Here is a 16,343-nt window from a genome sequence, read left to right as displayed (position 1 = left end):
CCCGGCTGCCACTTAGAACCTTGCTTAGAACCTGCTTGTGGTCAACAGGTTTGTATATTATTGTTATTAGTTGCTCCATGCCTTAATTTTGAGGAATATGCTTGTCCATTTTATGATTAGATAGTACAGTCAGATTTATATCACTTTCCTATGGATTAACTCTAGTAATGCTTAGAGGGGTGATTCCTCATTTAGTCACAAGTTGGCTTAACTAGGGTAATTGCCAGTAACCCTGCTAGATTAGTCAAGGGTAATTTTGGGGGCGTTATAGTATGGAATCAGAGCATACGGTCTTGTTGACCGGAACTGCTAATTTGAGAATAGGATGTAACACCTTAGGGATGATCTTAAAGAATAGATCACAAGATGGACCCAAAGTCTTTGATTGTTGTTTGATTCATGGTGCGGGCTATAGTAATAGCCTTCCAGATTGCTTAGTTTGGACTTGAACGGGATCACCTGTTCCGTGTTACAGGCACTTGATCTTGCTTCACACTCAGATGCGCGATGGGTGTCGACGCTAGGCGACTGTTCGAGAATGGCCAGCTGAGTTCATGCTTTATGCACGTGGATACAAGCCTCGCCATACCGAGCGCAAGGTTTCCACTTGACCCTTTCGAAGGCCAAAGTCTCCATCACGAAAGAAGATTCAAGAGGAACGAGCGCAAGTAGATTTCAAGGATAGCCCAGCTACAACAAAATGGAAACGACGCAGTGTGTCGGTTGAACAAGATTTCCCACCTATTCTCGAAAGATACAACCCCTACCTTAACATGGAGAAGAAAGTGGAAATGCACGCACTACTAACTGAGATTGCGGACGAGTATGCACAAATGAATCTAGAGGAGATCCGACTACTGAAGGTTGGAGCACTGCCCAAGGGGTCTGTAACATCCTAATATTTCTCTTCTTTTATCTTGTAAATGAATCGAGTGTTACACTGAAATAATCTTACACAGCAAAAAATCTGAAATTTATCAATACAAAACAATACTCTTAAAATACTTTTTTTATACAAAATACCCACAATTATGCCGAACAAGACATTTATACAAATCTATCTGACTATATAAACTCTAGACAAACTTCACCAACTTAGAATCTCTGTACATCTCAAATATGAAGCTCTAATCACAATTGCATAATTACCATGACTTTCCATTCCTGCAAGCACTACAAAAACTGTAAAGTAATGAGTCAATTGATTCAGGATAATATAAATTATTGTTGAAACAATTATATCAAAAGGCTAGACATTTAATAAAACTATAAAGATCTGTATTATTGAATATCAATATCACTCTCAGTAAGTAAGAATACTTACAGTGGATTACATGAATGGATCATCAAAGGTAATTACTTGTTGAAACTCATTTGCTTTGCATAGTCTCTTTCTTTCAATATCTCTCACTATCTCCAAAAACTCCCTCTCAATCTCTGATTCTCTGTCTCCATCTTTCTCTGAATTATCTTCGTCTCACTACCTCTCCCTCTAACTCTGCCTCTCACCATCTCTCTGCTAGCTCTCTCTCTCTCTCTCTCTCTCTCTCTCTCTCTCTCTCTCTCGTGTTCTTTCTTTCTTGCAGCGCTTTGTCTCACCCTTTCTCTCTCTACTGTGTAAACACTCTGAGAAAGAAAAAAGACCGAGTAAAAAGTAGGAGAAGGAAGAATATGTGGAAGAGAAGGGAGAGGAGTGGTGAAATTTGTGAAGGAGAAGCTCTATTTATACGAAAAAAAAAAAAAAAAAACCAAATACTATTCCGCCTTTCATATACAATTCTGCCCTCCATATACTATTTCACCTACCAAATACTATTATACCTATCATTTACTATTCTACCCTCCATCTACTATTCTACCTACCTTATACTATTCTACATTCCAAATACTATTCCACCTTCCATTTGCTATTATACAACTACCAATCTCCAATTACCATTCATACAATATCATAAATTCCTCAAGAATTAATATCATCGCCTAATATGAATATTAATATAATTCTAGTATCAAATTAATATCTATAAAATAAGACTTTTAAAATATGGGAGGCTACAAGGTCCGGTCGACAGAAAGTCGCTTTCCGCGCCAGCATCGATAAGGATTACGAGGCACTAGTCAAGGATGAAGAAGATCTGTCAGAAGAATCAGGCGGAGAGTGCTAGATCTAGGAGTCAGGTAGCCTTTGAACGTGTAGGGCACTAGAAGCGCGTTTTGTATTCCTGCGTTTTTTTTTTTTTTTTTTTTTAAAGGAGATTTCGAAAGAAAACGAATTTTCACTCAAACCTTGAGTTTTGTGAAATCAGTTTGCACACCGAAACCTACTTCACCCTTTTGTCTCTTTAAAAAAACAATAAATAAATAAATTTGGCCGTATGTACGCTCCCGTGACCGAACATACGCCCAAAAACCCCAATTCTTCAGATCTTTTTCTTTAAAAACGGCCTAACGTACCCTAAACCCTATTCATTTCAATTTGCTCTCATTTTCTCTCAAACCAAGCACTCCCAAGCTCATTTTCGGCCAAGTCTTCCAAGGATTTCAAAGGTTTCTACCCTTTTACAAAGATTAAAACAAGGTATGAAGTTTTTCCAAGCTCTTTTCGGAATTTTTGCAACTTTAGGGTTTTGATTTTTGATTTTTGATTTCTTACATTTCATAACATATAGCTGGCTGGTTGTGAACTAGGGTCATGATATGGGTCGTTGTGCTTGCATTTGTGCATCTTTGTCCCTTAAAATCCTACCCATTCGGATTTGGGGGTTTTTGCCCTAAATCCGAAATCCCTGTGATTTCTCAACCTCACCATGCAATTGATGCATGGGTTGTAACCCAAATTTGATCCATTTTGATCAACCTAAACCCTAACCTTTGAATTTATGACTTTTTGCCTAAATCCAAATTTGATTGATTTGTGACCTCCATTGGGTCTTATGGACCAATTGAAATCTAAAACTTACAATTGGGGACACGATCTACCTTTTTGACTGATTGGATTTGGAAGTTTTCACCCAAATCTAAAATTACCAAAATACCCCTACCATTGACACTAGATATTTTCGCCTAACTTGGAGACGACCCATTTCGGTTGAATGATTGAGCCTACCCATTGGACCCTTTTGATTTAAAAACCTAACTGCATGGGCTTAATGTTTTGATCAAACCCATGAAATGACCAAAATACCCTTCCTTCTTAAAATGAGCATTTTGTCCTAATGACCCAATTCTGTCAATGGGTCAGGCCCACTTGTCAAACTAAGCCATGAGTTTAATGGCCCACATTTGCACGCCTAGCTATTTTCAATCTCATCCATTTTCGATAGTAGCCTTGGACTTTACCGAAATCTCCCTAGTCCTGATACCTAAGGATTTCTTGTCCTAGTAAACTCGCATCGCCACTGTAAAGGGATTGACCTTACAGCAGCACCAAACATCTCAAGACATGAACCCTAACTCAAATGAACTTCGATGTTTTACCCGAGTTCGACAACTTACCAAAAATACCTTCGAATCCACACCCTGACGTCTGTAGCATATCAATTACCCCGTGTTCACAAAATCTTGAGGCCATTAATTACTTAAGGGCGTTCAAGTGATTAAAACAAATACTCCACCCCTTTCCGATGCATTCACCTAAATTGCCAAATCATCCAACCCACTAATCATGTTCAACCTCAGTTTGGAAATGATCCCTGAATCTCCACTAAACATGTCTTGCATTATCGCCTACATTTTTGCCATGCCAGGGTGAAGTTTCATTAGGATGCTTTTGCATATAGTTGGGGTAGGATATTACATGTCAGCATAGTATTGATAAAATTCTTTGTGCAGGACAATGGCACGAACAAAAGCCAGTGTGGCAGCCTCATCCTCTTCACGGCAGCGAACCCGCCGACTCCGGGCTACGATGCAGGACATCTAGGACCCCGAGTTCGATTCTTATTTTGAGATGGCAGATGTCATCCCTGACATCTCACCGGTCAGTAGTCTAGAGCCCGAGGGGCCAGTGAGGGAGATCAGTAGTGGTACTAATAGCGACAACGCCGACCATACCTACGATCGTACTCGCTTTAGAGTCGATAAGGCCCGGCGCTGGTACCAGGTTCTTTGCATGGGGCGAAAGATTATTGTCGAGAGAGGGATCGACGTGACTGATGTAGCCAACAAATCTCCAAGGGTACGAACGATACTAGATGCCTAGGGATGGACAAATATGGTGGCAAATCACTGTCCCGCAGTCAAGGAGCTAGTCCATGAGTTTTATGCCAATATCCTCATGAGGTGCAGCAACTCTTTTCATACATGGCTCAGAGGCAAGCCAATCATAGTGACCCGCACTCTCATCAACTGCCTCACAGAGGGACCACAAGTACACGACCCAAGGTACCCTTATCCAGTTGACGGCCTCCACACTTACGCTCAGTTGGTTGAGCATCTCGCCAATGGGCGTCCCCACCAGATGGAAATAGAGGGAGAAGGAAGTTTCCAGATGAGTGACCTCAAGGATGACGACGACCGATACATCTACCACATCATGGTTAGTTTGATATTTCCGTTAGTGAGCCTCACATCCATCACCATTGAGCGAGCTTGCTACCTGCATGCGCTTTTGACTAAAACCCCCATCGATTTAGGCTCCTTGGCTACGACGACGATGATGGGAGTATGGTTAGCGGATCAGATCACTGCCCTGCCGTATGGAGCCTTAGTCACCCAGATTGCCAAGTACGTCAGAGTATCTACTAGAGGTTTGAAGGAACAACTGCCATCCAAAGGAATTATAACCTTGCGATTCCTCAATGCAAGTAGCGCTCACCTCCAAGAAGCTAAGTAGGAGCATAGACCCCCACGACCTCTGAGAGCGGCCAGAGCTGATGTGGCACCCTCATCTGCAAGCCAAAACCAGCGTATAGACCATATAGAAAAGACACTCCGAGAGGTGCAGCAGTCTGTTTAGGAGATGTGCACAAGACAAGCAAAGGACCATGCTATTCTCGTGCAACTTCGAGACCACTTGATGGGATCCCTTGACGTTAGGGATTACGGCATCCACAGTCCAAGCATCAGTTGGGGGAGACAGATCCCGAGTGTGAGGGGCACACCTGATCGAGGATCTGTGGAGCTCAGTTCTAAGAGACGATCCCGCTCATAGAGCGTCTTTTGTTTGTGATGGTCACCTTCTTTTAGGATGTAAGTCCACCGCGGTGGTGGCAATTTTGTATGTCTTGGTTACATTATAAGTCCACCTTGGTGATGGCAATTTTGATGCACTATGTATGACTGTTTTACTATGTTTGTTTATGCCATTGAATCTCTCACTTCTGCGATTTAATCATGCATGCCGATCTTTCCAAAGACTATATGTTCATTTTAAACTTTTAATTGTTTTTAAAAACCCTCTCTACCAGGAGGATATTGTTTATAACTAAAACCAAATTTCGATGACGAAATTCTTATAACGAAGGGAGAGTGTAATACCCCGAGAAAAACAATAGTTTTTATTATTAAAAGACTTATGAAAGAACCAGTTTTATAACAAAGGACCTAACCCAAACCTATAACCTAAAACTCCTTAGACGTTTTGAAGCACAAACCCGAGCCAAACCCTTTCTAACCGAAAGGACGCTAGGGTTACGGGAGGTAGGCTACTATTTTTAGTAGAATATTAAGTGCCAAAATATTCATATTTTTAGCCCTTAACTTGCATGTTTTAATCCTTTGGTTTTAGTTAATTAGGTCATTTTAATTCCTTTTTGTATTTTCCATACTTTTGTAGGCTTTTGGAAGAAAATGAAGTAAATCTGGAAGATTTGGGCTCAAACTGAGAAGAAGGGAAAAATGGGAGCCCTTGACATTGCGATCGAGCACAATACCAGAGAAGACACAACACGAAATAGGCCAGGAGCGATCGAGCGCATAACAAAAGAGGATCGATCTCAGACCTGCGATCGAGCGCACACGAGCTGGGATCGATCGCACCTGTGTGCAGGAGACATATCAAGTGATGGCCAGAGTGTCTTTCTTTCCATATTAGGGTTTTCCAATTCCCAATTGTAATAGGTTTTGAAACCCTACGAAATCCCTAGGTTTACTAGTTTGTCAAGGACTTCTAAAGCCTATAAATAGACCCTTAAGTTTCTAGAATAGGGGGCTTTGGAAGGAGAAGAAGAGAAGCTCTTCAAGTTCAAGTCTTAGGTTTATTCTTTTCCTTTCTTTTCTTTTCTTTTATGAAGATGTTTAACATCAACTTTATGTGTAGCTAATTTATTTAGTAGGGCTAGATTGAAGCCCTAGTTATGTTTAGTTAATATTTCAATATTGGCGCCTTTGTAATGATCTTGTTGTGCTATTTAACTTGATTAATACCTGCTTACATGAATTCCTCATATGTGTCTGCCTGATCAACATATGCATGTGGCATGGACTAGTTCGTTAAATCAATTTGGATGGCCGAGTCCTGGGTTTAATAAAAGTAACAAAAGAATCCACACCTCAGTTCTTGGGTTAATCAACATGGGGAACCGGGAGTATACGCCCATGCCCTAGGCCTTATGTGTGTGTCCATTTCCATAGAGTATATGCTTTCCTAAGGAACAACTTAGTATACACCATGCTAAATCCCTTAGAAAAAAAAAAAGAGTTAGAGTATACGCCATGCCTAACTCGTTGCTTAGGAAAATCTATAACTTAAGGAGTATATGCCATGCCCTTAGGTTAACAAACATTAGATATGCATAACATGATCAAAGCATTGGCATATTGTTATATTAGCAGAATATAATTAGTGGTGGATATCAAAGCCCTACCTTTTATTATCATCACTTAAACAATCAATCTTTGTTTTACTTAAGGAATTTATTTTTAAGCAAAATTCAGCAATCCTCGTGGGAATGATCCTGAACTTGCACCATATACTACTATGTTGACCTTATGCACTTGCAGGTAAAACGTACCATTATTTACCTACTAATTCAGGTAGATATTTGGAGACAACACAGAGGATGTACTCAGGGGGACCACCATACGTATGCCTGCAAAAAGTACAAGGACGTACGCTTGGGGACCACCAGACGTATGCTACTTTTTGGAAAACCACTGGATAATACATGTACATATGATGCACCCTTTGGACCGTTGAGTAAATAGTATTGGACGTATGCCCTAATAGTATTGGACGTCCACTACTTTTCAGAGTAGTTGGTAGCACCCTCAGCTTTTCTGGCCTATAACTACCCAACCTCCCATAGCCCTTCAAACATATTTCTCACCTCCCGGCCCTCTAAAACCCCTTGAGTGAATATCTTTGTGAGTTTTGTGATTTGAGAAGGAAGGAAGCATTTGTCAATTTCCAAGGTAACCCCTTGCCCGTTATATGCTTTCACTACTATTTTTATTGCTTTCTTAAGTGTTGTGAGTTTCAAAATATGTTATGTTAAGCTCTTTACTCTTTTCCTATAAAACAAGAGATGTTTTCAAAATAGTTTCGAAAGCTTCTTTCATTCCTTGTATTGCATGATGTTGAGTTTTCTTGTATTGAATGTGTTTATCCCATAGCCTAGAAGTAGATATAATAGCCTATAGATTTTATAGAAGCCTCAAAAAACACAGTTTGGAGCTTTAGACGGATGACCTAACTCATTGACTAGACGTACGCCCTCGAGCTCGAACATATGGTCAGAAAGCTAGGCACCGGCCCTTAGGGCACCACTCATATGTATTTTAGAGCCTAACAATCCTTTTGTTAGATAGGGCTTATTATTCTACTTGTAAGGGTCCTCTAGAACTGGGCATAACGGCATGTCATATTGCGTTATAGCAGGATTTAGCAATGTTGGAGGATTCAAGCGATCTTACGAGGTAAGTAAACACTTACAAACTCTTTCCTTAAAAACATGCGATATGTCAGTTTACTGACCACGAGTATCATATGATCATGTCTACTTTTCATAATAACTTGGTAACTACTTTATCAATTGATTAATAAGATGCATCATATGACATGGTACACTGGTACGTGCGGTATAATGGCCATGGGCTTATTATATAGACTTCATTTTATGGTCAAATGTGTGTGTTGTTATATGGGCATTGGATCTTGTTTTGTAACTGGCGCAGTGTTAACGGGCGATCACTACAGGACGGACATCATTAGCGGTGTGGGCCACCCGAGGTTAGACTCGGTCGTGCCACTAGTGTTATGTATAGTGGCATACAATGGCTGGGGCACTGGCATTGTATTACAGGTCCCTTAGGACAGCGCCAACCCTGCTGAGAAGTGGTAATATCTCGAGTCTACCATAAATGAGAGTTATGACCTATAAAGGCAATATTCTTCCTGCATTAAAATACTTAGGCGATTGCTGCCGGTAGTACACCACACTTTTGAAAACCAAAATGCTATTTTATGGTGTATTAATGGAGACAACACCTCCTTTCGAATGTTTACTAAGCTGCACATTAATTTATGCTTAACTGGACTAATATTTTACCTAATTGTGAGGTTTACTTACTAAGTCATTAGACTTACGATGTTATTACCCCTTTTAGGATGTTTGTCACTAGAACCCAAGAGTGGCTCGGCTGCCACTACGGACATTGCTTAGAACCTACTTCCAGTCAATAGGCTTGTGTATTGTTGTTATTAGTTGTTCCATGTCTTAATTTTGAGGAATATGCTTGTCCACTTTATGATTAGATAGTACACTCAGATTTATATCACCTTCCTATGCATTAACTCTAATAATGCTTAGAAGGGCGATTCCTCATTTAGCCACAAGTTGGCTTAATTGGGGTAATTGCCAGTAACCCTGCCAGATTAGCCAAGGCTAATTTTGAGCACGTTATAGGATACTTTTTCTGTATCCTACAAGAGAGAATGAGGGAGCTAATGCCCATAAATAGTACAGCAAGCTCAAGCGTCACCCAGAGGACGATACGGTGGGCATCGGACCAGCGTTTGCCAAGGCAACGGAAAATAAGCTAGAATATGCTGGTCGGGTTCGAGGTGTTGGACCTAGGATTCTACCAGTTCGCAGCACCGCCCATTTATATTATAGAGCGTCTGGAGCATGCTCACAGAACCCTCAACACACAGAGGTTGAACAACTAATTGAAAAAACACTAGAAGTTGAAATGGAACAACATAGGGCACAAATGGCTGCACAGATAGCTGCACAGCAAGAGCAGATGGCTACACAAATGGAGGAATATGAGTCCCGTTTTTGTATGCTTGAGTCCTTGGTGCAAGTGAGCTGCGGGTTGATTCAACTTAAGGCTGTGTTAGACACCGAGTCCCCAGGCATTATAAGGTGAGATCCTCAGTTGGGAGTTGACCAGGTAACACTATATACTTTTTCCTTTTTTTTTTTTTATTACACTTTGTCCCCCATAAGTTTGGGGCGATTTTCAATTCAACCTCTAATGTTTCAATTTTTGCAATGCACCCCCCAAACTTCAAAATTTTTGCAATTCGACCAATCCGTCAGTCAAAGCCATTTTGACTGACAAAACAGTGACCATGTGACTCACACATGATCACTGTTGACATTTTGTTCCCCAAAATGCCCCCTAAAACCCTCTCTCTCTCTCTCTCTCTTCTCAATCTCTTCCACTCCATCTCCACTAGCTAACGCGTGAGCGAAGCAGAGAAATAGATACTGAGCCACAATTCCATTGATTTGTGAGGAAACATTCAATTTTTGTGGAAATTTGCGTGTAATTCTTTCTGGTTTGTGTTCGTTCTTTACTGGGTTTTGGTCTTTGTAGTTAGTAGTTCTCTCCGAAGAGCACAGATGGCTGCAATTCAGAAATGAGAGCTCAAAGAAGATGAGGCTAGAAGAAGTCTTGATCTCATAATCAAGGACGGGCAAGAAGCGGAACTGAGTAGCCGTCATAGCAAAGAGGGACCCGCCATAACCACTGAATCCATACCATCCCCACCAATGGAAGCGGCAGCAAATTTTGCACTGAAAGAAGAGCGGACCATGGAGGAAATATCACATGCGATGGTGGCAGTGCAAGTACCGGTGGGGATTCTGATGTGGATGGACGGAAAGGTGGTTGCGCTATCGAAGAGAATGCTGACGAAGGACCATCACACGAAAGTGGAGGGTCGCGAGTGGAGGATCCGAATGCCCACCACCTACGCAGATCAGATCTTCCAGTTGACCAGGGATCTAGGCCACAAGTTCAACAAGGAGACCATCTGGTGGCTGTTAGAGTATGCCGAGCCAGCCATCATCGCCGCCTTTGGCATGTCCCCGTCATCGCCATGTCTATCAATGGGACCCTCAAAATCCCCACCACGTCCGTTCCTGATAGTGTAATACCCTGACTTTTTAAATCATTTTAAAAATAGTTTTAACTCCAACTCCTTACTCATCAAGTTATTAGCCTTCTAAAGCAGCCCAAACAGTAAACCCTAGACCTTCCTTAATGGGCCTAAGCCCTTAGGGCCTTTTAGCAAGCAAAAGCCCAAGACCACCGTCACTGGAAGAGTGCTTGTCCAGGGGACGACAACAAGCGCTAGTTTGAATCCCACGCCACCCTTGTGAAATCGTACTCTGAACTCGTTTTACCTTTTATGAACAGTACACGAGCGCTCAACTGGGGACCACACGAGTGCTAGTTGACAATTTTTAAACCGTTGGTTTTTACCCGCGCGTGCCACCTGCAACTTTGACCTCCTCTGAGCTATAGTACAGGAGTGCTCGACACTATAGTACACACAAGCACTCGCCCCTTTTCAGAAGTTTTCCTATTTTACCCCCAGCTTCTTCCCCTGTAAATACCCCCCACTCCATTCGAGTTTTCTCACCTCAGAAGCCTAGAGAAACTCTGCGATATTAGTTTTGTGAGTATCCTTGGAGAAGGAGGAGGAATTCTTGGAAAGCTTGCTTGTTAAGGTAACCCCTACACCCTCTTTGTAGGTTGTTGCTAGCTTCTTGATTTTCAATAGCTTAGTTATTAATATCTAGAAGTTCTAAGCTTTTCGAAGTGTTATGACCATCCTCTTTAAAGTTTCAAGTTTTAAAATGCTATAACGAGTCTTTGTGCCTTTCTTCATGAAACAAGAATGATTTCGAAAAGGATTTCCAAACCACTTGTTTCCTTTTAAAGTTGCTTGATAATATGTTTTGCACTAGGATGTGCCTATTTCTTAAAAAGAAAGAGAAATGTTTTCAAAGGCTTTTAAACACCTCTTTGATCCCTTGTGTTGTGTTTTCTTGTGATGTGCATGTTTATTTTAGAGCCTAGGAAGAGAAGCACCAACCCATAGCTTTAGATTGAAGCCTAGGACCCATTTTAAAGGCTTCTGGCCAAACCCTAGCTCCCTGGATGAACACTCACCCTAGGGACAAGCGCTCACCCAGAGAGTAGGTCACACGCCCCCTTAGCCCAAAGTGTGGTCCAAAGGCTTTAGCAGGCCTTTTTAGTTAGATGGAACCTCTTAAAGTTCTCTAGTGCTACTTATAACGATGAACGGTGTTTTGTTATAGCAAGAACTCGTGATGTCAGAGGACCTAAGCAAGCGTACGAGGTAAGTAAACACTTACGAACACTTTCCTTAAAAACGTGGGATGTGTTACTTGACTGACCATGCGTATGATATGAGCATGTCTACATTTTTGTAATAACTTGGTAACTGCTTTAATAATTGGTTAATAAGATGCATCGTATGACATGGTACACCGGTACGTGCGGAATAATGGCCGTGGGCTTACTATATAGACTTCAATCTATGGTCAAATGTGTGTGTTGTTATATGGGCTTTGGATCCAATGATTTTCGTAACCGGTGCAGCGATTCCCTAATAGTTGGTCACTACAGGACGGACATCATTAGTGGTGTGGGCCACCCCAAGTTGGATGCGGTCGTGCCACGAGTATTATAGAATCATAGACGGCAACATACAATGGTCGGGGCACCGGCATTGTATTACAAGTCCCTCGAGATAGCGCCAACCTTGCTGAAAAGGGGTAATATCTCGAGTAGACCATATATGAGAGTTATGACCTATAAACCATTAACTTTTATTCATTAAAATACTTACCGAGAATACACCACCTTTTATCAAACCAAACGATATTTTCAAGGTTTATTAACGGAGACAACACCTCTTTTAAATGTTTACCAAAACTGCACGTTTATTTATACTTAGTAATGAGCTCCTAACTGTGAGATTTACTTACTAAGTTAATAGACTTACATTGTTATTACTCTTTTCCAGGAGTGGCATGATTGCCACTACAACTTTTATATTAAGATTCTTCATACAGTTATCAGGTTTTTTTTTTTTTTTTTTTTTTTATTATTTTTTACATGATCAGGTTTGCCTTTTATTATTGATTGGTTGCTCCATGTCTTTATTTGAGGAATATACTTGTACTGTAATTATTATAGTTTTCTTAGATTTATTTCACCTTCCTATGCATTAACTCTAATAATGCTTAGAGGGGCGATTTCTCATTTAACCACCAATTGGTCTAAGTGGGATAATTGCCAATAACCCTGCCAGGCTGTCCAAGGTCAGTTTTGGGGGCGTTACAGACAGCGACCCACCCGTTAAGAAGAAACGGAGTTGGAGTGGAAGAGATTGAGGAGAGAGAAAGGGAGGATTTTAGGGGGGCATTTTGGGGAACAAAATGCCAATAGTGATCACGTCCGAGTCACATGATCACTGTTCCATCAGTCAAAAGGGCTTTGACTGATGGATTAGTCGAATTTCAAAAATTTGGAAGTTTGGGGGGGTGCATTGCAAAAATTGAAACATTGGAGGTCGAATTGAAAATTGCACCAAACTTCGGAGAGGGGGGTAAAGTTTAATTTTCTCTTCTTTCTTTTTTTTCTTTCAATAACACGATCATCTTCCATGTCGATGATAAGTGCCGAATGTTGCACATTCAAGCCCCTTAATTTGCATATGTTAATTCCTTAGCGTTGTTATTTGTTTGATTTTGTTTTGTTTTTGTGTTTTCAGGTTATAAATAAAAGATGCAATTAATTCCATTGATTTTGGGCTTGAAAGCCCACTTTGAGATGATTAAGCTTAGCCAATCATAATAGAGGGCCTATATGTTGTGGTTAAGTTTAATCAAATAAAGGAAGGGATTAATTCGGAATTTCTTAAATTGGAGTCAAAATCGGATTGGATTCAAATTTGGATTCTGCATACGTCTCGGTATTTTGGCCATAACTTTCAGCTCGAATATCCGATTGAGGTGATTCAAGTGGCACTGGAAATCTAACTCAAATTTCTACAAATCATTGTGAAATAACATTTTTCTAATTCGGAGCGCCGCAATGCCAAAATCGCCTCTCAAGATAGAAACGCAATTCTGGGCGAATCCTATTCCGATTTGGACTTAGGTTTTCTTTATCCTAATTGGACTTGGACTTAAATCTCCGAAATTTCTAGGTTTCCTAGGGCTTCTAGGACTGGCTTGCTCCCTATAAATAGAACCTTAACCTTCAAGAGAAGGTGTGCTTAGTTTTAGATACAAAAATCTTCTTGGAGGCTTAACAAGTTGAAAGAGAAGATAATCCATGGCAGGAGGCCATCCTAGCACCCCTATGAGCGGCTAAACCCCTTTGTGGGGTATTGATGTAACCCTATCCAAGCACAATGGTCTGATTGTATTTAATTTCTAGATTTTCAATTTATGCATGTTGATTGTATAACTATGAGGATTGCTACAATTGATTTATGTTCTTCATATTAAATGCAATTGTTCTTAAATTCCAAAATCAATATTTGTGAAATTCTTCTCTTGTCTTAGAAAGTATTTTACTTTTATTGATCTCAAATCATTCTTGTTTTCTGTGATTATGAGGATGATGGTTATACAATGGGTTTAATTGATATATGATCAATAGGATTTGATAGGCCATGCCTAGGGAAGACGGATTGTACTACACCCTAGTTTAGTGTAATTTAGGTAGACAGTCCGTGCCAACCGAAGATGGGTTACACTTATTCATTGATTGTATGTATCCTATTAAAGAATTTGATAATTTATACCTAGGAAAGACGGGTCGTACCGCATCTTAGTGGTTAGGTGGACGATCCGTGCCAACCGAAGATAGATTATGCTTATTCTTTAATAAGGTAGTTTCTTGTTTATTTATAACATGCATAGAATGAATTTCTGGGATTAATTATGATTAGCCATTGTTGTGCGGATAGAGGTAAAGTCAATACCCTACACTCTCTCTCTTATTTTTAATCTCTTTTATTTTCATGCACTTGAGTTTTTAAAGAAAATCAAATCAATTCTCCTTTTTAATTAAGTTAATTTTGATCTTTTGAATTTTGATAATAAAACCCCTGCAGTCCTTGAGGTTCGACACCCTCTCTATAGCCGTATCCTACAAAGATTCGTCCTATTGCGAGTGGTTATTTTTATAATTGATATTTTTGGTCACAAAAATACCACATCAATTTTTGGCGCCGTTGCCGGGGACTGCTTAACGGTTTTATTGTCACAATTTAAGGATTGATTTTAGCTTAATAATTCATTTTTCTGCTAATTTTAATTCTGTTTGTGTTTTGTTTTTGTTTTATTTTAGAATTTGCAAACAGGTCCGTAGCTGCCTTCACTGTGACTGCGATCGAGCGCAAGTCGCGTGCGATCGAGCGCACGTACGAACTCCACCTTTTGCGCTCGATCCCTCCACTCCTGTGCTCACACCTCTCTGCGGCAGTAGGCTCAAGCGTACTCTGCCATGCGATCGAGCGCATTAGCAGTAGTCGGCTTCCAAATTTCCAGGGCACCTAAAGGCCGTTTGTGAGTTTTTATTTTTATTTTTCTGTTGTTATTGTATGTTAATTATATTAGTTTAGTTCATGTGGGGAGGCATTCCAACACCCCATGGACCATGTTCATATTGCTATAGTCCTTATCATCATATTAGAGATTGTCCTACAGCGGGACAATTTTCTAATTATTCTTATGAGCATATGAACAGACCGTTCTCTAGACCGGGGAATGGCCATTATTCTGATTCCTATAGCCCGGCGTGGAGCAACCAGTCTAATATCTCGTGGCAAACTCAAGCTCCTGGGAATTATGCTCCACAACGTCATGAACTGTACCATCAGGCATATCCGCAATTCAATGATCAATCCTATTCTCCTCAATATCAAGCAACTCCACAACAGATATACCAGGCTGCACCACCTCCCTCAGATTCTAATTTTGAGGATCGGATACTAAAAATGATAAGTGAGCTAACGGGTGAGATAAAGCAGACGGTGAAATCTCAACAGGAACTTTATACTCCTCAATTCTTCGCCGAGATAGATGCCAGGATGGAAGCTCATGTTGAACAAATCATCAACCACCTCAATAGGATGGAAGAAGAAGAGTCTCAAAGTCAGCCGGTGGCCAATCCTGATGGACACTACATGGAGGAAGAAAGTACTTCTTGTCATGAGCAAGCTATCCCCACACTGAGGAGTGGAGTGGTGGTCGAAAATGACGTGGAAGAAAAGAAGGAGGAGCCAAAGGAGGAGCAAATTGAGGTCCCACAGGATCTACATCGGGAAAAAAGCATGGAAGCGAGCACTAAGGCTTCTTCACCATCACCTCCTATTCCCGAGATGCCATATGAGCCCCAAGCCCCTATTCCAGGTAATATGAAATCTTCATTTTTAGGGACAGATGACACTATCCCGGTCATTATTTCTTATGACTTACCAAGAGGCCATGAGGGTAGTTTGTTAGGGCTGTTAGACGAGCAAAAAGAGACCATCGAGGTAGAAAAACTCCCCAAATATTCTCCCCATTTTATTCCAATTCATGATTCATTTTCGGATAAGAAATTGTTTGGGAATACTCAGATGGATCTACCTCGATATGCTGACATTTGGAATTACCCAATTGTGGGTAAAATTTATTCTCTTTGGTCCAAGAGAAGAAAAGATTGGTGCTTCAAATTTAAACTTAAGGGTCAGAGAACACTGCGCGCATCAAGGATGTGGATTCCGTTCCATATATTTTGACTGGATGAGTCAGTTTCATAAGATCGAGTGCAGGCCCTGTGCGCTTGACTCCTCACTTCACCAGGGTACATGATCTCCATCCAGGTTTACTTTATCCATTGTTGTTTCATTCTTTGTTTATATTTTTACAACAATGTGTGCACTTGATTGGTATTTGGTTGGAGTATCACATTTTTTTTAGGACATGTGTTTTTGCATTCAAGTTTGGGGGTATGATATGCCCACATCTGCTCATTCAGGTATTCCTATACTCTTGATCTTATTCTTTAGTTCTACACATACATTGGGGACAATGTATGATTCAAGTTTGGGGGTATGGAAAAACAAAACACGGTCCATT

At 40.6% G+C, this 16,343-nt stretch overlaps 1 pseudogene; it reads left to right on the top strand.

Annotated features, from left to right (window-relative positions):
- Nucleotides 1-9,791: 9,791 nt before the first annotated feature.
- Nucleotides 9,792-12,599, top strand: LOC148586269 (uncharacterized; annotated as a pseudogene).
- The last annotated feature ends 3,744 nt before the right edge of the window (nt 12,600-16,343 follow it).

Source organism: Corylus avellana, chromosome 4 (assembly GCF_965113065.1).
Source record: "Corylus avellana chromosome 4, dhCorAvel1.hap1.2, whole genome shotgun sequence".
Lineage (NCBI taxonomy): Eukaryota > Viridiplantae > Streptophyta > Magnoliopsida > Fagales > Betulaceae > Corylus > Corylus avellana.
The sequence above is the reverse complement of the archived record's forward strand: the minus strand, read 5'-3'. Positions and strand labels throughout refer to the sequence as shown.